Genomic DNA, 24486 nt, shown 5'->3' on the forward strand with positions numbered 1-24486 from the left:
CATAGGTCGAGTGGTAAAATAAAACTCATTCTGCCGAGAATACGGACACAGCTCTCGCACCAGTTATACAGGGACCAGATGGCATGCATTAACGGCCCTGGTACCCCATACTTCCTCAGCACCCCCCTCAAAGTCCACAAAACACATGTAGACTGGATGAGCAAACTCCTTCTCCTTGTCAGGGTAAAGAGCTGGTCCACTGTTCCACAAGCAGGACAGAATCCGCATTGCTCTTCCTCTACCTGAGGTTCAACAATTTGTCAGAGTCTAATTTCCAGCACCCAGACATAGGCTTTACCAGGTAGGCTGAGAAGTATGATCCCTCAATAAGGTGTTATCCCTCGATAAAACACACACCACACTCGTTTTATTGTCTAGCGACACCAAGCCAAAATGTTGTTTCCAGTGTGAAACAGCCTACAGCCAGGATGGGGAACTGCTAAACCCGCCTGGCGATATAGTCGGGCGGTGAAAGGAGCACTTTGAGGAACTTCTGAACCAGACTGACACATACTCTGTAGAGGAAGCAGGGACGGAGGACTTGGTGCTGCTTTTCCTTTAAAAGTTGACAGTAAACACCCACAGTTATGATTGGCTCTCTGCTCTTGACTGACCTGCTCTCTCATTGCCATCTCACTGCTCACCACAACTGGGCAGAGATACAGAAGTAAAAAAGTAAAGTAGGCGTTGATGTGTTGTTGTGGAGGCGGTAAGATGCAAATACCTACCACAGTGTGACATCACCATGTGGAGGAACGAGGCGTTTTGGCAGCTTGATTTTAATAAATGCTCTTTTTGCAGTGAGGAGGATATTTGAGTTCTAAAACTTACAGTAGGTTTTTATAGTACAATGAACTCTCATGTGAAAAGATCAAGAAAAATTTAATTCCTCGTCATGACCCCTTTAAACTCTACATATTTTGATGCAGATTCATCTGGCCAGCATAGATAGACAGGTTGCATGACATGCCCTCATCCCCAAAGACCAAAATATTGATACATTTCAATGTTTGTACAAGGAATATTTAGTTTTCTTTTGTACGATAAACTGTTTTGGTTCTATGTTGGTATGAAACTTGATATCCAATGTAAAACTTGAATCCTGAAGCAAAACCGGTCGAGAACCACTATTATATATACGTTCCACCCAGTAAGCCTCATCTTTTGCTCTATTTATATATTGTATGTACAGTGCACATGCACGCACGCACGCACGCACACACAGTCTGTATTATAACATATGCCATTCACATAAGGTCTCTACAGAAACAGACACAGGACATTCATGAGATTTAAAACCCTTAAACAATGGCTGACACTTTGTATTTTCTCTCAGGACGTTCCTCTAAGGACACCACCCAGATTCTGATAAACTCAGAGGCTTAACATGACAGACCAGCCATTAAAACCCATTCTGATTCAGCAGATTTATTTTCCATGCTGATCTGGGACCAGCTGCCCTTCTGCTCACATCGAATTCCTTTATAAAGAGGAAACAAACTGATCTTAGATCAGACCAAAGGTTCACTCTGTACCAAAGCCTTTGGGAATAAAAAAGAGAAGGAGAAGAAGACTCTGATGTCTCCTGAAAAGCTTCACTCTGAAGTGTAATGGACAGCATTAGATACTTTCAGGTGTAATAAACTTGAGCCAAATGTATTGACAACAGCAAGTGCCTTCTGAAAGGCTTTTAACAGTGTTTGCCAAATGTCTTTTTCACTCTGTCCATCCCTCTCTTTTTCTCCTCCTCTCTCTCTCTTTGTGTTTCACTCTATCGTCTCAAGTATTCCAATTTCCTCTCTCCCTTTTCCCATCTCTTCCTATTTATCACTCATTCATTCACTTTGCCTATCTCTCTCTTCTTCTCTTTTTAAACACTCACTTTAGTGCCAACATGACCACCCTACACTCCAAGCATTATAGCTCACTCAAGAAGAAGTATAACATGCATATATTTTTATGACCTCTATTGCATTTCAACTATGAACTCTATTGGGGGAGGGGTTGGGAGACACTTAGACCGAAGGAGACAAACGTGTTGGAGGTTCATTTTGCTGGATTTACCAGCAATCGCTTCGGAAATAGAAAGTGAGCTAGGCTACATCAAAGAATACATTTGAATGCCGACACTGAAGTCCGTACACCTTGGATGGTTATGGTGTAAAGCAGAAATGCACCTTTTTAAAAACGGCACTTCGGCAGTCATGGAGGCCACTGAGTGGCGCTGATTCACTGTGCATTGGGTTACTCTAACATCCCTGGAGAGCACGCTGGGATCGAGTCAGCGCAACAGAGAACTCCAGACCTTTGCTTTTAGGACCGGCAGAACCTGCGCAGTGCACGAGCCGTTTCGGTGTCCGTCCCACCGCCGATATAAACGGACAAACAGCGTGAAAACAAGCCGAACAGGATGAGATGTGGGGTGGTGGCTCAGTTAGTAACATCTGTGTAATTTTAAACCAGAAGCGCTGATGTGAAGTTTCACGCTGCTCTCTCCATTGAGTTGAGATGAAGGTGTGAGAGACGCTGCGAGAGAAGGAACTTTGAGTCGCCGCGCATCCGGACGTCCTCCGTGGACATCGAGCGCTTTTCTGATCAGAAGTCTGAACTTGTCTTTTCTGCATTTGTGGCTTTCAGACTCGCTCTGACTGAGTAGAGCTAGGGGGGTCCTCTGGTGCGGATTGTTGAAGCCTCTTCGGTTCGTGGAAGGATTAACTCATATAATGGAAAGGCAATGAGACCCCTATTTGCTCGGCAATAATCCGGACCACCGCACCAACAGGTATGCAGCTTTTACCATTTATGAGACCATTGTACATGCACATTTTCTTAAATTAAAAATGTCACATCATAGGATGCCCATAAAAAGGATTAGATGGTTTTTAGGTTTATAATTGGTCAAAATGAATAATAATAATAATAATAATAATAATAATAATAATAATAATAATACGAATACGAATAATAAATAGCTAAATAAATGATCGCAGCGTGAATGAAATTAAATATATTTATCAGTGAGTCATATGTATTGTGATCACGCATGATAGGACGCGGGTCACTGAAACTTAATATAGGCTTTGTGTAAACCGACAGTTTTGTATTCTGGGAGCTATTAATCTGGACTATTATATTTCATGCGTGGAAAAAAGTAATATAAGGTAAAGGACAATGCACGTGTGTGTGTTTTTGGGTGTGCAAGAGAAAAGAGAGAGAGAGAGAGAGAGAGAGAGAGAGAGAGAGAGAGAGAGAGAGTTGGTGCGCTTTTGTCTTCTTACCGCATTCACGGTAGCCTATGTCATGTAAAAGTCAGGCTACCCTGGGTAGACGAGCTTAACCTGTGCGGAAAGGTTAGGAGATCTCCAAACGAAAGGTCTCCGGTCCCGGTGCACAGAGCCTGGCAAGCGCCCGTCACGCGCTCATCTAGCCCCAAGCACATTCAGCACAAGCGAGCAAATCCCGCAGGCTGCAGCACAACATTGCGCGGGCTTCACAGATACTAGTAACTTACTCATTTTCGCTGTATTTTTAATGTTCTTGTAGTAAATTGCACGAAAATGAGATAAGGCGTTTTATAAATCCTCTGCATCACTTTTGGAGAGAGATAAAAGGCAGGAAAAATTGAATACTGCAGAATATGGCCATATGATTTTGTATTGGAACTGTAATTTCCTCAGTAATTGCATAGCCTTGGCTGATGTGGTTGGCTGATATAACTCCCTTCTGCACTGTGTGCGTTTATTCTCTTAACAGAGCTGGTTATGTGTTCTAGCCTATATGAGGGAGGATGTTGTCAGGAGCACAAGGCTTAGGAACACACAGATGCCCTGCTGATACTAGCTGCTGAAATAATCATTTGTGGATCACAGCTGAATGTAGTAGTTTATTTGATTTGGCTCTGTTGTTGGCTGGTCCTGGATCTGAGTGAGAGTGGTTTAACCCCAGCAGTGCATGTGGGACACACCTCACTATAATGAGACACTCATTATCAGTCACCGGGTGCTTCTAAAAGCTGTTGTGGTTATAAATGTAAATGGTTGAACAGCAGCAATGTCGGTGTGTCTGTCAAATGCTGTGACATGCCCATCCTTAGACAGAGAGAGAGAGAGAGAGAGAGTTTAATTAGCCTACAGAATGACGGGAAAGAAAGAGGCCCTTTATAAAAGTGATTTGCCAATCATCATAGAGAGCGAAAGAGAGAGAGAGAGAGAATGTGCTAATTATGTCTGACTTGTACCATCTGAGATGGAGCATTTCCAGACCTCTGAAAACCTGGATATTTTTGGGATAGTTCATGCAAAAATGAAAATTCTCTCATCGTTTACTCACCATTATGCCATCCCAGATGTGTATGACTTTGTGTTTTCTATCTAACACAAACAAATATTTTTAGAAGAATATCTCAGCTCTGTTGGTCAATTCAATACAAGTGAATGGTGATCAGAACTCTGAAAGTCCAAAAAGCACATAAAGGCAGCATAAAACAAATCCATAAGACTCCAGTAGTTAAATCCATGTCATCTGAAGTGATATGAAAGGTGTGGGTGAGAAACAGATCAATATTTAAGTCCTTTTTTACTATAAATCTTCACCTTTGATCAGCCCCAACCATTTGATGGCAATATGCATGAAGAATGTGAATCTCCAAAAGAAAGAAGAAGTAGTGAAAGTGGTAAAAAAGTATGTAAATATTGATCTATTTTTTACCCACACCTATCATATCGCGTCTGTTTTGAAGATATAGATTTAAACACTGGAGTCATATGGATTACTTTTATGCTGACTTTATGTCACCACTGTTATGGTCACCACTCACTTGCATTGTATTGACCTACAGAGCTGAGATATTCTTCTAAAATTCTTAATTTGTGTTCTGCAGAAGAAAGAAAGTCATAAACATCTGGGATGGTATGAGGGTGAGTAAACGATGAGAGAATTGTTTCTCTGCCTATCTGTTATTGTCTTAGCATTCTGTCTCTCTCACTGATGTGTGTACTGTTTAACCGAGGATTTGTTTGTAATGATAATGGTTTTAAGCTGCTAGTCAATGCTGATTTTGCACTCATTATCTCATTACCAACTTCCTATATGAAAACTCCATGTGTATACATATGCGTTTGTGTTTATACTTATGTTTGGCTGCATTAGTGTGTGTGTGTTTTCACAGCCTATTAACTGTGACAAATAACTGTTACTTGTTGGAATGGCTGATGTCTGGGTCAGAGCTAGAATCTCGAGTTTCGGCAGTTGGTTTGGGTTTCACTTAAAATGATTTGAGTGTAGTCAGCTGACCAGACCCTGTTCATTCAGTGTCTCTAATTTATGTAGTGTGCTGTGAATAATTCATCAAAGCATTCACAAAGGACCACTGTGTGTAATTATGCTTGTCATTTTGTGTACAGTATATGTGTGAGTAATTCCCATAGCTCATGGTGCTTCTGTTTCTTTAGTCAAACAACCTTAAAGGGAATCTGGTTAGTAATTTGATCAGTTGATTGATTGGATGATTGGTTGGTGTTTATAGACTGCTATAATCAGTCATGGTGATTGATTTGATTTCAAGAAAAACAATTGTATTTGTTTCCAACAAATTGAGTCATGTTTTGCTTATTGAGGTTATAACTTTTAATTTAATGTTTTTGGAGGGAATTTAAATGTTTCTTGAGTGTCAGGTCAATTCATTTACACACTGTTATGTTATCTCAAACTCACATGACTTTCTTTTTTCTGCAGAACACAAACAAAGACATTTTGATGAAAATATGATGAGAATATTTCCATACAATGCAAGTCAATGGATTTACTGTACTGTATATAATGGATCAACAATTCCAAGCTCCAAAAAGGACATAAAGGCAGCATAAATGTAACATATATGACTTAGGTGGTTTAATCCATGTCTTCTCAAGCAAAATGATCGATTTTCGTTCCACTGCTGGGCACTTAATTATTAACTGTCACAAATGAATACTGTATGTCGTAACGCTACATATGAAGGGGTAAACCTCACATAATGTGCTGATATAGGCAGAAATAGCGAGCCAAAACGTACTCATAAATAATTACATTGCAGTTCCATAATATAGATTGCGTACATTGCCTGTCACACACAGCAGCCTAATATTATCTGTGATACCTAATTTACAGGCTACATTAGATACACATAATCTAGAGAGCAAAAATCTGAAATGTACCTCTACTATATATGATTCTTCAAATTAGAGCAAAGCTGACATTACATGATCAGGCAATTGCCCTTCTTCCATGTCCAGGTGTATCCTCCACATTACCGCCCACCTCCTCCATGAGTAGTAGAAGTTGGTGCTAAGTATATTGCTGCCATTTAAGTTTTCTATGCACAATTTGATTTGACAAGAGCCACAAGACTCACTTACCAATCATATTGATGGATATATATAAAAAAAAACAACGGGACAGGGGTGTAGTGAACACAGACGTACAATTAAAGTAAAAAAAGTACAATTACAGCACTTAAAATGTAAGTAAAAGTAAACCATTTTTTAACTATTTAAAGAAAAATTCCTGAAAAAATAAAAAATGCTTAATTACAGTAACAAGTATTTGGAATTCCTTACTTTACACCTCTGTAGATGATAGAAGTATTTCAAAGGAGTCTTGTAAAGCCTTTACAAAATACTTTATGCAACCGGTTTAAATATTCTGTCCATCAAAACATTATTGTTCTAACAAACTCTAGTCCGCTGTCAAAAGTAACTCCTCACATGCCCACAAAATGATGTTTCATCAAACTTGTAGTAAAAACATTCAGTCAGTGAACTGGATAAATAATGCATAGCAAAGAGGGTTGCAAATTTCAGAAATATCCAGATAGACAGTCGTGAATGTTAATAAATGAATAGAATACAACTGGCATTTTGCCAGTTTTGACTAAAAGCTGTTTATTTGTATACAGCATAGAGTTACATACAGTATGTTATAAACTAATGTCGCTTATTTTTCATGTTTTTGTTTCATGAAACAAACAGAATATGTTACACACAATTACTTAAAGCAGGTGCTTTCGATTAAAGCAAGGACAAATACTGCGTCACATGATACATAGATCCTGAGGTAATCTTCACTGGTAAACTGTGTCAAAATCTAAATGCACAGTTACGTGCTTATAAAGTTCCACAACTAGGAAGGACATTTTTTAAATTCTGAATATTTTCGTATGAAAGCTTCATGGCTCTCATTTTGGTGATTTTCAGTACAAATTACACTGTGTGCAGCAGAGCTGTTTGCCAAAGTGTTGATTAATGAGAGAATGACAAAACACCAGATGGGTGAAATCTGCACCTTCACAAAAACAAACGGTCTCTGTCTTAATTCCTTCCTACATTCTGATTCCAGCATGTGGAATCAAGCAGAGATGATCTCCCAGGAAGATAATAAATGCTGTAAGGAGACCTCCTGCAAAACAATGACAATTACTTCACTCATTTTTAAATCTCACCACACCCAGAGTTCAGCAGCCCTGTCACCACCATAGACCTCTGCTGAAAAACAAGAGAGAGAACACTTTATTACTGTAGTCCCCATCGTCTCACCCTCCTTTCTTTCTTTCTTTCTTTCTTTCTTTTAGTCATTATTACTTACTCACAGAACAAGATTAAAATGACCGTCATGACACAGCCTCTGCAGCACAATAACAAGATAGAGAGAAAGTAAGTAATATAGAGTGAGTGACCCCGAATATTTCCTGAGGTGAAGCGTTTAAATGGAGGACATGCTTTGGTACAGGTATTGCTGAGTGAAGAGGTTGTAAGCATGTGTGTGTGGAAGCATGAATGTGAGCATGTATGCAGAAGTATGTATTTGTTGTTGACAGCATCTTTATTTTCTACTGTGAGAAATATGTGTTAACAGCTACATAAGGTAACACATTATTTTTTTTATTCCTCCTTGTTCCTCTGTGGCCGGTGCTGGAGGAGTCTACAGTTGGCTTGGTTCTGCAGTATAAAGGCGGCCTATAGAGGTGAAATAAAAACAATCACTGACACCTTGTGGGGATTTGCTGTATCTAAATCTTTCATCATTGACAATATTCATTCACACTTTTATTCTCACATCAATGCATATTTTGTTATTTTGATTAGTTAATCAAGTGTTCTAAATTGAAGCGAGAGCAAACAAAGAAAAATGTGACTATGCGGAAACGTCCCCCGTCAGCACATACATTGTGTCCTTAACTTCATATCTTGTAAATAATAATAAACAGTATTCCTCATTAAACCTCATCTGGTGAAATAAGTATACACAAAACCCCTCATATGGTGAATATATAGGCTATAAAAAGCTTAATTTGGTAAATACTTACATAAATATAGACCATTTCATCCAAAACCAACTCATTCAAAACAACAGTGGGAGGTGCTTCATTCACAGTGACTTTAACATGATTAACGCTACTAACAATTGTCATAAAATGTCATTATTAAAATTTGGACCATGTTGTTTGGAGGCTGGATGCTCCCAGAATGCCTGGAACTAACAGAAATTAAAGTGTTTAGATTTCCGAAAAAGCAACCAAAACTGGACACGTTAACCGCAGCAGTGAAGCATACAGTACTAAAACTGTAGCACATATCTTATCTCTGGTAGGTGAACAACATTTTTGCCAACTAACAGTACGTTTGATAGGTAGAGTTTAGCTGGCTATAGTTCAGTCAGAGTATTTCATTACGGGCTCTAAAAGTGACTATCACACCTATTATAGTGAATTAAGCTGCATAAGTTATTTACTTTTAAATTTAGTCATTTAACGACATACAAATGAGGAACAAAACAAGCAATTTGTCACACAAAAGTCAACAATATATGTAGTACTGCACTGCCAAGAACTAGCTGGATTATTATAGAAACTAGTGCAGAAGAAAGAGACAGACAAGGAAAGGTTTTTTGTATAATTGAAAAACTAAAAAACCTTACTTTGTCTGCAAGTCACGCACTTGTGGCGTAAACATCTTCATTGGTTAAAAAAGGAGTGATCCAATATTCCCAACCTTTTCACAGAGGAAATAATTGTAAGCATATAAACTACGATACACTTTCATGTCTTCTCTCGTGTAGACATGCTCAGGACTAACAAAACGTCTGGATAAGTCACTTGAGGTAAACGTTTGATATTCTTTGAGAAAATTTGTTGACTTATTTAAAGGATCCAGTAATGACACCTTATTGTTTATTTTCAGTTTTTGCAAATATTTTTTTTGTTCTGTTTTAGCTAAAAGTACTCATTAGTCATTTTGCTTTGACAATTCTGGGTTATAAACATTCTTCTGCCGGAAATGCTTCAGGGCCAGGCATGCTCAGTAGCGTTCTAACTCCTTTGTTATTGTTAACATCCTTGAAATGGTCTATAGAACATTGTAAAGGAGCCAAGTCCTTGTCATTTCAAAATAAGATTCCCCAGTGTATTTCGGGCTTGTTTATATTTAAAAGTCTCACATTATGCACCAAATCTTAATTTTTTTCCTGGTCATTATTGGGATTTTGGTAGCACAATAAACTGCATTTGGAGTTTTATAAATTTTGGACTCTTGTAGCCTCTATGTCTATGTCTGTCATTTATTATAGAAATCAATAATAATAAAAAACCCTTTGCAAGCTTAACTGTTATCAGCCTTTCCCACCACATTAGTTATGCCTGCAGGTACATATGCTGTAGCTGCTGATATTGTGTGCACCTTCCACTGCGGTGAAGCTCTGAGCCTGCCATGAGAGTGATGTCTGGATCACGGTTAGACAGCACACCTTGCATTCAATCGCTCCGCTCCTACAGCTGTCAAGTGCATTATCACTAGATGCATCTGTGTACCAGTGCTCTAGTTTGTTTGTGTGTCTGAGCGGGTTTGTGGATCTGGTGCTTTTGGCTGAGTTTCACTCCATAGGTTTTTGATGTCATGAGGGCTGATCTCATTTGCCAGAAATCAGGCAAAACAAGCACCTCTGAGCCTAATTACACCCAACCCCCCGATCTGCTGTGAATTCACACATGACATGCACACATACACACACTGTCAGAATAAGCCAGTAATAAAGCAAACAGTGGTGAAGTCTCGTTGAAGGATGATGGGTAAGAACTGATGAACCTTTGAGGTTTACCTTGGGACACACACACACACACACACACACGTGGGTGTGATGGCCATAAATCTTTCATCTTGAGGTTTTTTGCAGCACTAACCCGGCCTGTGTGTGTGCATATTCATGTGTGTATGTGTGTGTGGCATCAGCTTCACAGCTAAGCTGTAATGACAGTAGGACAGAGACAGATACTGTATACACTGTACCTCTCTTTCTTTGTTTTCTACATTGGTTCTTCCATTTCTTCTTATTTTCTGTGGCCACATACACACTGCAAAGTTTGGGGATTTATTATATGTGTGCATATGGAATACATAAGTAATTCCGGAAATTGCAATGGTTGACATAGTGAAAACCAGTGTTGGGCATGCTACTCAAAAAAGTTAGCTAGCTTAGCTACCAACTACTCAACAGAAAAATTTGTTAAGCTAAGCTAAAAGCTACACTTTAGAGAAAGTAGCAAATTACACTCCAAGCTAGGGGTCTTCAACCATTTTCAGGCCAAGGACCCCTTGGTATGTAGAGAGACAGAGCAGGGACCCACATTCAGGGTTGGGAGGGTTACTTTTAAAAAGTAATCCGTTACAAATAATAATTACTTAGTAAATAATGTAATAAGTACCTCAATATGAAAATAATGTAATCTGATTACTTTTAGATACTTTTTATTGCCTCAAGATCACATATGTGAATAAAGTCAGACGTTGTTGTCACGAAGATGCACTAGAAGAAGATGTAATCGCCGGTAAACAATAGAAGATGAGTAAAAATGTCAACAGTGGATCTGCATGTCAAGAACACGTGTGTGAGGAGGTTCATTTGTATAACTCGAGTCTGAAGGACTAGTAAGACAGCTTTATGGGTTTAAACTCCTGAAGAGAAATTGTCCGGTGCCTTGAACAGTCGTAGAGCTCATGCGCCAGCTGCCTGTGTATGTGTGTACAGTCAGATAGAGTAGTCTTTGACAGCTCGCGTTCGACTTTACACAGACGCTGAGTGTTCATGTCAAAATCGAAGTACACTATGGGCTTTATACACGTGATGTTAATTAAAGGCATGGTACAGTATAGTACAGTACAGTGCAATACTAAGTACTTGTATCCAGTATACATGGTGCTTTAAGGTAATTCAAAGAATACCATGTTACTACAATTGCACTTTGATATATGGTTACCATATTCATATACCATTGCATTTACATGGTGCTCCCAGGTAATGGTATATGCCCAGAAACATTGTAATGCCATGGCTATTACAAGTGTTTTCATGCAGGCTATAAGTGTTTTGATACTTTTTTGGTTGGAAAATGTCTTGCAGTAGTTGTTCACAAGCTGCACACGTGTTGAACTTAAGACCTTCTTTATATCGGGCAATATGATGCATTTGCAGGTTTGTTTTCCATTGATTGTAAATAAATATCCATACTGCAACCATTGTTATCTTTGTTTTCCATGTTGTAAAGTATTGCGTTAGTGAGTGAGTAACCCCTCCGAATGATTCAGCAGCGCGTGCATGAGCTTTCTGAGACGTTCAGATTGAATAGCGAACCGATTCAGACCGCTTTGATATAACGTGTGAGACCAATGCGTTGTAAAGAACCGACTCAAATGAGTGATTCATTTGTGAATCAAACAAATATAGTTCATACGTTGATTTAAATCTGGTGACAGTAAACTCTGGGGTATACGCCACGCAAATAGCAGTGTAGCTTTTGTCAATGCTACGCCGCTACTTAATCAACAAAATAGCTTTGCTACTGAAAATCTACTTAATTTAAAAACAAGCAAAGCTACCACTTTGCTACTGAGAAATGTAGATAAGCTAAGAGCTTTGCTATAAAGCTACTGCCCATCACTGGAGACAAACATAGCAATGTTTGGTGTCTCATGGCTGTGAACAAGAAACATGGCTGCCAACAGTTTAACCTGTTTGATGTTGCTAATTTGTTTGTAGAAACCAAACTCTGTGTGTACAGAGTGAGGTTAAGCATTCAGAAGAGAAGTGACAACCATTTTTAGCTGTAGTGCACCTGTGGCTCAACCTTGTGGAGATGCATGACGCCGAGAAAGCCCGCTTTCGTGATGCACCCATCTCCCAAGGGGGGCTTTTTCTTTTTTTTTTTGAGGATTTCGCCCATCAGTTCTCAACGGTTAGGAAGCAGACCGAGGCGATTAAACACATCTTGCCTACATAACTCGGCTGCCTTCAGGCCTCCGAAGTCTTGTGCCCAGTCTGTTTCTAACTAGAGCCATTCCCCTGCGGTGCCGGCCCCGGCTCCCGTACCATCGGAGCCCGTATGCAGACCTCAGAGAAGAAGATTCTCCCGCTGGAAGTCAGCGCCACCTGCCCGTCAGCCGGGCCCCAAGAACCCCGGACAGGCTTTGAGGCAGCCCTGGCAGGGGCAACCCGGGGATGAGGCGACTGACTCTGACCGGTCTGGCCCGGGTGAACTCTCCAGCCCCACCATCGCCCCTAGCCAGCGCGTGATAAGTATTATATCGGCGGGTGCCCTCTGGGCCTCGGCGCCCACGTGATCGGTAAAACAGTTTCCTCATTCCCTGGGTTAGCGCACTCACGATGGCCAGGTGCTGGAAGTCTTTCCAGTCAATCAGGCGAATGCGAGTACTTCCCGTTCCCTTGTTCTCTGTCGAAAGACAGCTGGCGAACAGGTAAGTGTGCTGGTCTCTGGGGTTGCTCGCCCGCCCCAGTCACCGTTCACCGTTGCGGGCTTGTGGAGCAGCATGTCCCCCCTGGGCTGTCTTCCAAGTGGGGTGCCTGCTCTGCCTTGCCGCTAACCACCCTGCCCGGGCATGGTAAGTCCAGTCGTCCCCTAGGTACTGTTGGCGTGGAGTCTGGAGGCCTGGTTAGTGCTTTCCAGCCCCTCGCTGTGGCTCATCAGGACGATTCGCCTCGGCTACGCAATCCAATTTGGCAGATACCCATCCAGGTTCAGTGGCATCCTCTCCAATATGGTGCGGGACGAGGGTGTCTCCATCCTCCGGGTGGAGTTTGCCACCCTTCTGGCGAAGGGGGCAATAGAGCCTGTCCCCGTAGCCGAGTTGCGCAAGGGCTGTTACAGCCCTTATTTTATCGTGCCCCCTTAACGGGACTAGGGAGATGCCTTACCTAACTCGCTGGAAGGTCACAACGTGGTTGAGTGCTTGCTGCGAGGCACGCAGCAGCTTGCCCGTGTCCACTCTTCCATACCTTGTGACACGGTTCAGCGCCTGCAGCGTTTCCTATAGGAACCCCTTGTGTCACTACATCGACACAACGTCGAGTGAGTGACAGACAGGGAATGTCTTGGTTACTGATGTAAATTCTGTTCCCTGATGGAGGGAACGAGACTTTGTGTCCCTCCTGCCGCGGCGCTGAACTGGCCGCTGACATGGCCGGGACTCTCTATCGGCTCCTCTGCATAAATCTGAATGAGTGGTGCATGCCATCTCCTTTTCCGTATGTCCGGGGGCGGAGAGTGGCATGCACATTCCACTTGCCAATTCTCATTGGCCTTTTCTATTTTAAGCAAAGGTGATTGTGGCTCTCAAGATTGAACCCCTAGTGTCACTACATCGACGCAACGTCTCGTTCCCTCCATCAGGGAACAGAGGTTACATCAGTAACCAAGAATGTTCTTTCTGCTTTCTCCCCCATTCTCGTATTCTTCTCCGATTCTTTCTCTCTCTTCTTGTGTATCTTGGTGTTAGGCAGCTTTCACTCAGAACAATTAGTTTTCTGTGAACCACTAGGTTTTCTCTTTCTCTCTTTTTCTCTTTCTGTGTCCTGTGAATTGTTTTTATTCTCCATCTCTTTCTGTTTATCTCTCTTTTGTGAGTGTTATGGGAATTCAGGCTGGAAGAGGCCTATCCGCTTTGGGGATGAAAAAACAATGAATATCATCTTTTTTTCTCTTACTCTCTCTTTCTTTACATTTTTTGTTATGTGTGCAAAATTCCAAATTAATAATCAGATCATAGTTCTATCAGTAGTAGTCTTGCATAGCCAGACTTTTTGCTAAACAACATATGGTCTGGTCCACATTGGATCATATATTCTGACCAACAACTGACTACTTAGACAGTAAGAGACTTAAATGTAAAGTGACCAACCATTGTTTGTTTTGTTTTTACGTGCTGTTTAGGGGCGGATTCAAGGGCGTAGCAGCTGCGGGACTCTTTAAAAAGGTGATTTTTGTCCCCTGTACTTTTCCAAGATAAACCCATACCGAGTCCAAATGGTGGATTTATATACAGTATTCATTGCATTTTGTTACTTTGGGCTGATTGAATGACCATCCAGCCAATCACAGGTGAGTTTCATGAGCCGAAACAACCCTTACGTAATAGACCGTCAGTCAGAGAGTCTAATCAACGCAGCTCCATTCATTTCTACCAAGTTGCTTTCAACAATGCTCATTTATCCATGTTTTTTATCAACATCGACGTTGATCTAAATTAATAATCCAGAGATGAGGAACACACAAACAAGAGTTATTTATTGGCATATTGTTCTTGATTGGCAGCATTATGTGAAATGCACTGCAGAACAAAAACAAAACAAAAAACAAAGGACAATTCTTCTTTTAAGCACACATTGTAATGGAGTTTATATCAGTGCGTGAGTCTTCATTAAGTTTACATTATGTTTGTGAGGTAAAAGTTTGATAGTTTTTCTTGTGCCAATTTAAGCAGATTACTAGATCTGTGTTAAATATGTAAAGCTAGTTTTAATATCTGCTCCTGTTTTTTTACCTTTATGTTGGTGTGCAGTCGACAAACTGTAGGAGAAAAGATAGATCTGCTGTGTTCTTAGAACACTTAGGCATTTTACTGAAGTGAATAGATATGTAGACACACTTTTTTGTACATGAAAATGTAAAGACTTTATTGAAACTCATTATAATTATTATAAGACTATTATTGTTGTCTTTTGATGTCATGCTCACCAGCTCACAAACTGTAGGGAAATGATAGATTTTCTTTGTTCTTATAATGCTTAAAACCTCTACTAAAGTCTCTTTGTAGGCCTGTTTGATCATTGATTCAGTGACTTAACTAATTTCACACAAGACACTAAATTTTTCACCAACCTCTGGCATCACCAAAAATGGTCACTGAATCATTAAATGGATCTGAATGAATTTTGGTGAATGTAGTCAAAACACTCAAGCCACTTGGATACATTTAAATCCCACAATGCACAAGCACAGTGTAAAAAATAAAATTGTGCACATGCACAATTGTCATTATTGTAATAAATTATGACATTAAATAATTTATTCAGGACCAGCTTGTGCTCAGTATTTTACTTTCATGTGTGAAAGATGCCCTTTATTTTTGCAGCTAATTTCACAAAATTTTGCAAGTATTTTGAAATACTTTAATCTTTATAATACTACAAATATTAAAAGTAAATAATACATATATATTAATATAATACTTATATCATACTTATATATTAGTATATACTGTAATATATTAATACTGCACTGTAAGTGTTGGGTCTGTGCGAGCCACCTACTGACAGTTGTGTCTCCCCCACTTTTAAAATGACTGCAACACCCCTGGATATATTGGAAATATTTAGTTTATCAGTTAACTTGCTACTAATGGCCTATGATTATCTTTCAAAGATTTGATGCCACTAATCTGTTCAAATGTGGCGAATCCAGTGATTAGTTCTTCCTCAAAAGTGCTCATTATACAAACCAGTGCCTTGTAAACATGACTTTGTTTCTAGGCGGTCTGATAAAACAGTGTGCTCTTACACTTTGGCTTTGTATAAAACCAGCCAGTCAGATTAGATCTTACCAGATCGAGAAAGTGCTTTCCACTTTTGTGTGTAATATGTAGGGCTGGGCAATATGGCCAAAAGTATTATCACAATATTATTTTCCATACCATTCGATATAGATATTTATCATGATATACATTCACATTTTCACATTGCACAATTTTTTTTTTTTTTTCATTTCTAAGCAGAAGGAAAGGAGAAAAAAAAAAAATATCCTAACAATGAAAATACAAAACTGCATTGGGGGCCCAGAGACAGCCAAAGCATTGGTGTCTGAGGGATCTTCTAGAGTTTATAGAGTTAATCAGTTGAGTGTAGTTGGATATGAATGTTAAAGATCATCTGTTTGTTTTGAAGCATAATGACAGCAGTCCAGATGATATATTTCTTTACATGCAGATACCCAAGTATGAGGGCATTTTTATATTTTCAATAAAGTGAGAAAGACTAGGCTACCAACTAGTCATTTTATTGTCTTATTGGCGTAGCCTAATCTAGCAAGGCAGCTAATGTTAGCAAATTCATAGTTTGAAAAAGCCGAACTGCTTGCATTTTTAGCGACGCACCTGATCATCTAGATTAGAACATAGGTTAAATATCGAAAATTACTCAAAAGCTTATCATCGATATCGTGGATTTTTTTATCGCGATAAATATCAAGATGGTTTTATCGCCCAGCCCTAGCAATGTGCTTCAGAGAACTGACTGTGGACAGATTGAAATAGTCTGAGGCTGAGTAGTAATAGGCCTATCATTGTATTGTTGGATAGTTTTAGTTAAGTGAGTTCTGGCAGTTCAGTTCATTAGTTACAAACACAGAATTGTTTTTATCTCTTCATCTGACCTTAATTAACACATCAGTTGATTCATTATTTTTCAGATGCTTATTTAATATCTGGGGTTAAGGGTCTTTCTTAGACAGACTGTGATCTCTGTAACCCTCAAGTGACTGGGGGCTTGAACTTGCAACCTTTATGTCAGCATCACTTATGATTAACCATTAGGTTTTCACCCCAGTTTCCAGTTGCTTAACTCATCCATCTATGTATTTGTTTGTGTAGGAATGAAACATACTCCTGTAAATTCTGATATTATTAGACGTAACTAAATAAATATATTTTGTTGAGTATTTGAGTTAAGTAACACTCAACGACTTTGTTCTTTTCCCATTGAGAGGTCTCTGAATGCTTATAGATGTATAACATTATGACACTCTAGTGTTGCATGTTATAGAGGTTGAATAACTCAAGCTCCGGGTCATTCCGCAGAGAGCTCTCATGATTACCAAGCCATAATTACACTGATGAGAGTCTGCTATTAACAGCACATTCATTCACCCGTCTCATCACTGCAGACCTAACAGATCACACAGCTCTGTGGAGGATGTTGATGATAATAATAATAATAATAATTCTCTCCCAAAAGATTGATCTGAAAGAATTATGAAAAAACACATTCCAGTCATTTTCAACCCAACTAAATGCATGATGATTCAGTTACTCTTGGTGAATTAATATCTTCAGCATTTCCTAGTTAAAATAAAAATGTTCTCCAGAATGCTGCATCTTGTATAATTTCTTCATTTCTTTATTAACTTATTTGCATATTTACAATAACTAACAGAGTATTTCACCAACTATCTGTATAACTAACTTTTTGTGATTCATTTTGAGCTGCTGGACTCGGACATTCTCATTGCAAGGCAGTGCATGTTATGATTTTGGTAAGCTGTTCTGCAAGGGAGTTGCTTTTACTGACTTTGAAGAATTTTAACATTAGTATAGAATAACTGTCTAATATTACAGTTAATGGCTTTCAATGACGTTTCTTAAGTTTTTCTGAAATAATATTTTAGATGTAGAATACATTTAAAAAATGAATTACTGTACACTTGTGTGTGAGCTGAAAGGTGTGGTGCTGCTGCATGGGGCTGAAACAATTAGTCGATGTTATTGACAGCGTCGACAATAACAAATTGACAACAAAAATGTTCATTGTCGAATAGTCGTTTGATATCATTTAATATAACATGAGATCATCTGAAACTCTAATGATGGCGCATTACATCTTAAATTCAGTTATATTTAATGCATTATAGCTTTATTAAAGTTCAAATAATACGGAAGCAGATCATGTAAATAACTACAAACTCCGAAACTGCCATTTCTCTGTGCGGTCAGCGCCTCTTCTATGAGTTGCGCGAAGTGTCCCGATCTAATGTGATGGCTCGCGACTCATTGAATCATAATATATGTGTCACTGTGCATTTCTTATTGTAAGAAAATTGGCAATACGCAGCTTTAGTAATAAGAGAGTTTGCTTTTTGAGAGTTAAAGATGGATTGAAGTGAACAAAAATGTGAGAGAGAGTAGTCTTCGCCCCATTATACACTGCAAAAAAATACGTTTTTGATTTGTTTTGGCTTTTTTTTCCAATATAAACATCTAAAACTCCTTTAAAGTAACGTACATTTACTTTAGCAGCTATACTGCAGAAGACAAAATTATTGTCTGAGAATGTTGAATATAATATTAAAAATACAAATATTTTAAAATATCTAAAAATCCTTTAAAAAAAGATGCATTCACCTGAGAAGCAGCATGTAAGATATTTAGACTTGCTTTTAGAGAATAGATCTTGAATAGAAATATATTTTGTCTTTACTGACTGGCAGAAGTATGAACAAGTGAAAAAATACACTTGTATACAAAATACACTTATATTCAAGATACATTCTCCGATGTATGATTATGATTATATGTTGCTTCTCAAGTAAATGTACCTTGTTTTAAGGATTTTTGAGCCATTTTAAATATAAAACAAACAAAAAGCTTGATAACAATAGGATTTACAATAGGATAACAGTGAATTTCTTTACTGAATTAAACTTAAAAAGTATTTTTTTTCCCCTTTAATTCAGTGAATGTCATTTAGAGGTATTTTTAAAAGATGATTTTGTCCTATTTATTGTTAGTAAGCACATTTAATACAACCTTTTATGTCAGGGCAAAAGCTGAATAATCGGTTAAGAGCTAATGATTAATCGTTGAAATAATCACAGAATAGTCGAATAATCATTCTAATAATTATTAAATTAATCGATTTATCAGAATAATTGTTAGTTGAATTGGTTTAGCAGGAAAACAAATAATTTTGTGAAAAGTGTTTTAGAAAGTAACTTAAAAGTTATTAGTAAATTAGTAATGTGATTACTTTTCCAATAATGTAATAGGCAAAATAATCAGATTGCAATTATTGAAGTAATTAGTAATGGGCAGATTTTGGGTTATATAATCCGATTAATTTTGGATTACTTTCAACTAATTCTGCATGGTTTAATTGTTTGTGTATTGCTTATGTTGACCAATTCAGAAAAATTATCGCAAATGTAAAAATACGAAAGAAGTTTTCATATTTTCATGTTTTCTCCCATGATGCTGATAGAGGTCTAGGCCCTCCATTAATGACAGACTCAAATATGTTTGAGTTTAACAAGCATTTCTTATTGGAGTTTCTAAAGTTATGGACAGGTTCCATTTTACAAATGCCATCCACGTGTGGTAAGAGATCAGACCAGTTATATTTGTAAATCAGCGTCACAAAAAAAAAAAAGTCTCACTAAACAACAAAGTTATCACTAAACCAAAAGTACATTCATATACACTGAAGCCGACTACAAAAGCAATTTAAGAAACTAAAAGTAACTTTACGACACTAGTCCAGTTGAAAATAAAAGGATGTGAATCACTGAGCTACCCAGGCCCCCCACCAAATGCTTCTTTAGATTTGATGTAGAATCCTTCGCAGTTAACCCTCTGGGGTCGACGGACTCAATGGACGCGCCGGCGCGTCCTGATGGATTTTTTCCGCATAACAGCGGAAACAACTTAAAATACTCCATCATTTTTGGGCATGCAGCTAAGTGTAAGACATCATTAGAGACTATAAAGGGTCTACTATTATTTGTGTACACTCACAATAACAACAAAACCTTGTGCTTTTGTAAAATAAAGAAAATAAACAGGGTGCGCTTTCAGCCGTCTCTGTCTCCACGAGTATCTTTCTGAAACACGTCACAAAAATGAACTGAAACTCCGCGAATATTTATCACACAGACATGAAACATATGTCTAAAGAAAGCTTAAAATGTCTACTTTTAAATAAATACAATTCAAATTTAAAACAAATATTCTCCTGCAATGTAATCTGTATGAAACAAAGCAATGTACAGTTTCTCCTGGCTCAGCTCATTATCGCTAATGTGATCACACCCACCAACAGAGCGCGCTATTCATACGGTAATGTACTGAGGTGATCAATGCAAATGGTAAACGCCCCAAACACTGCCTTGAAAAGCATCAAGTTCATCATCAGATTCATTCACTTTCCTGCGCATTTGGAAGATGGCACACTACACAGGTGAGGAAGCTCTACAGATGGTCCTGGATAGTGAGGAAGAGTTCACATTTTCCTCAGAAGAAGAGCGGGAATCCGACGAGGAATGTTTGCATTTTGAAGAGCGTCTTGATCCAGCCGAGGATACAATTTTGGATGAGTAAGTCTTTACTTACATTAGTTGACATGCTATTTTATATAAACATGTACATATTTTACTAGTTGGACTATTTCCAGACTTGCCAGCCTGTATTCAAAGTATTGAAATTTGAAATATGTCCTAATAGGCAAGTTTTAGTTACATTTAAATGTTGTTTTGGCTAAAGCAGGTATTTACATGGTATGCTGTATGATATAAATATGATATGTAATATGATATAAAAATAATATGAATGTTTAGATTATATTTTAACTAGTGTTTATGCTGCCTCATTATCATCAACGAAGCTTGTGCTTGCAAATATCTGTTCAGGTGTAAATGTGTAAAATATGCTGTAAATATGCCCATATTAGAAAATCAGCATATTACAATGATTTCTGAAGATCACGTGACACTGAAGACTGCAGTAATGATGCTGAAAATTCAGCTTTGATCACAGGAATAAATTGCATTTGACAATATATTCAAACAGAAAAGTTATTTTAAATTGTAAAAATATTTCACAATATCACTGTTTTTGCTGTATTTGGATCAAATAAATGCAGCCTTGGTGAGCAGAAGAGACTTCTTTTAAAAACATTAAAAAATCTTACTGATCTAAAACTTTTAAATGGTAGTGTAGGTCTGAAGTAAAGTCTTTATGTAAAGAAAATGTATTCAATCATTAAGTCTCCTCACATTCATTCTTTCTCAGGGGAGGGGTCTTTGTCTCCTCAGGTGTGAATCATATCAATATTCATGATCATCCACGCCTCCTCGCATATGGCCTTTCTAACACTAAAAGTATCTTACAAAAGTTAAATGACTATATTGTTTTGTATGAATGAGTGATCAGGATGGTTTTCACATCATTTTGTAGCAAAACCTCTAAGCTACAAGATCCAGTTCTCAAAAGTCTTGTGAACAAATGTTTAGTATGTGTTATATGGCCTTATTTCAGTGACTTAAAATTTTAGTTTTTTCAAAAATCACGCATAAACCTTATTTTCTCAAAAATACAAACATGTACATACATGTTGCTCACATATTATTGTATCCCAGTTTGTGCTGAATACAGTGTTATCAGACTTTAGCCATTAATATGTTTTTAAGCAACTGAAAAAAGCACAAATGTCAAGGCATGTCAAAACTTCTCCAGGGCCCAAAACACCCTCAGACCCCAGAGAGTTAACAGGATATGAACTTTTGGAAGGAGTTTACATTGATTGCCCAGTGATTTTTTTGCCCCGTGTCTCCTTAAAAATGAAATTATCTCTATAGATCCAGTGGAAGCGAGTATCAGTTCTGAGTGCAATAAACACAACCCTTCCCCTCTCTTCCGAAAACATTCTAAGACTTACCAAACTTATATCAGCGGTGCGCTGATTTAGAATTAAAAATGTAGGATGATCAATAAATCATTAACAATTTACTGCTGTTGCCTTGTTAATAAGTATTCATGTAATCTCTAAAAAATAAACTGTAGTCGATTACGAGTATTTTAAAATGTAATTTAATTCAATTAGATGTCCTTAATTTTGTAATATGATTACATAATCCAGATTACATGTAATATGTTACTACCCAGCACTGGTAATTTGTAGTCAGTTTGTCGACCAGACGGAAAAGGTACTTCATGCCTCCTTTCTGCATATCGCAGCCCTGTTCTGTGGCCTCCTTTTGCATATCATGGCCCCGTTTCACAGCTGGCCCACAGGGAAAAGTCCTGGTACTCCCAATGGCCAGTCTGCCTCTGACTGTTTCCATTCAAGTTTCTTGTTTATAGAGAATTCAAAACATTGCTGTGGTTAACACTGTGCCAGTCTTGGCAATTTCAGACGTGACTCTTGTATTCAGTATACACAAAACAATAATTTAGGGTATCCATCCCCGCATTTAAATGCTGTTGTCACTCCCAAAACTTTGAAATGTGTATGTGACCATTCATAAATATTATGAATATCTTCCACTTTAGTGAAACTAAACTCTGTGGTTTAAATTTTTATTAGAGTGTCAGTTGACAGTGTTGAGAAGCTATTGCAAGATCCCCACAAATCTCCACAGACAATTTCTCATTCTCATTTGACACACCCTATTTTCTGCTGTACAGAGATGCATGTTGTGTGTGGGTAGTTTAAGCTCTCTGAAATGAATTTGGACGATCTCTGGGCAGAGTGAGGCGATATCTCATCATCCTCTGCTCTCAGGCTTCACAGCGCATCTGCAGTTGTTTGATAAAACCTCCATGTAGCTTTCCAGTCTTTTCTGATTCCCTGACATGTCATACAGCAAGACTCGCTTTGACTTCACTCTGACTACAGCACTCAACAGAAAGCTCACCAGAGGAAATAGGGAGGTTTTTTTTCTGTCATCTGTCTTCCATTTGTCTGTTGTGTCATTGAGAAGGTTACAACTACATTGACATGATATGCCAGTGTGGCATATTATATCAACTGTTAAAATCTGGCCTGAATTTATTGGAAAATAGAAGGTTTTTATTTAGAGTGTCCTCATAATGTGGTGCTAAAGGATGTCACAAGCCAGATTAAAGTATTAAGACTTCAAAATGTATGAATGTTATTGCATTTGATAACAAAATATCAAATGAAGAGGCATTTATTTTAAAGAAAGATAGCACAAGCAATTTTCCAGCAAAAAAAAAAAAAAAGATATATATATATATATATTGCTATTGCATATAATATTAGTCATATGGATTACTTTCATGCTGCATTTATGTGATTTTTGGAGCTTCAAAGTTCTCGCCACCATTCACTTGCATGGAACCTACAGAGCTAAAATATTTTTCTAAAAATCTTAATTTGTTTTCAGCAGAAGAAATAAAGTCAGACACATCTGGGATAGTAAATGTTAAGAGAATTTTCAATTTTGGGTGAACTATTCCTTTAACTTTGTCCTTTAATCTACAGTAGATGAGGGCATACTGTACCATACACTTATCTTGTTTTTATATAAAGCTAATTATAATGTCTGCAGACTAACCCTACCCCTAAAGTAAAGAAATGCAAGAAACTTTACAAATGAAGTCCCAAAATAAAGGTTTTGTCAGATTTAGCTCACTTCTGGTGACAAATTTGCCCCCAAACTTTAGCTAAGTATGTACACAAAAACTAGTTACTTAGATGCTGAGATATTCTTCTAAAAATCTTTGTTTGTGTTCTGCTGAAGAAAGAAAGCCATAGACATCTGAGATGGCATGAGTGTGCATGAGTAAATGATGAGAGAATTTTCTTTTTTGGGTGAACTATCTGTGATGAACACAGTAAAGGGTCACACTCTGGTCACACTGCTAGTGTGACTGAAGTTAACTGACTTACACTAAAATTACCTTGGGACCTTTTTTAAACGTAGTTGCCAAAAAAAAAAAAAAAAAAGTTAGGTCTGGGAAAAGGTTGAGCATCATTTGTTTGCAGATTACAACTGGTTTGATATTTAGTTATCTATGGAATACAATTCCGACATTAAGTGTGGCTTATTGTGTCTGTGTGTCTGTAAATAAAGCCAACCCACAGTTCAACAAATTCAAAAGTTTTCTCTCAAACCTCTCTAAAGAGGTTCTCATTTAGTCAGATTTATGAGGATAGATGCTGACTCATTGTCATATTATCTTGAGCTAGTATTTAGAGACTAATGCAGATACATTTTTAATTTCCTGTCTACAATAGCCAACTTCCTGCTACATTGTAAACAACTTTATGATGGGGGATGTAACTTATTTTTAAGGGCACTTATAGAACCTTCCCCCACTCAAGCACACACAGAACTTTAATTATTCATACGGTATACTACTGTAGCCAGTCTAATACACGTCTTTGCTCTGACTCACTCACAGTGCAATGAGCAGAAGATTTGGGTGGAATTGCGGCCAAACTCGACTCATTAATTGATGCATGAATCCCTGCTGGAGACCTGCTGCTATCTCCTCCGTCCTTCTTCAGCACTCTCTTACCATATTTCTTTGGGTGTGTTCATCGGGGAAAGATTGAAAGTTGGTTTCCATTGCACTCAAGCGAAGGGACGAGCTTTAA

General features: G+C 38.1%; 1 protein-coding gene across 1 annotated transcript in view; it reads left to right on the top strand.

Moving 5' to 3' along the window:
* The first annotated feature begins 2316 nt into the window (after positions 1 to 2316).
* Positions 2317 to 24486, top strand: part of LOC127424270 (chemokine-like protein TAFA-2) — a 136556-nt gene continuing 114386 nt past the window's right edge. Inside the window, exon 1 of the mRNA XM_051669294.1 lies at positions 2317 to 2782. The gene's annotated coding sequence lies outside the window, so the exon portion shown is untranslated. The remainder of the gene's footprint in view (positions 2783 to 24486) is intronic.

Source organism: Myxocyprinus asiaticus, chromosome 33, assembly GCF_019703515.2.
Source record: "Myxocyprinus asiaticus isolate MX2 ecotype Aquarium Trade chromosome 33, UBuf_Myxa_2, whole genome shotgun sequence".
Lineage (NCBI taxonomy): Eukaryota > Metazoa > Chordata > Actinopteri > Cypriniformes > Catostomidae > Myxocyprinus > Myxocyprinus asiaticus.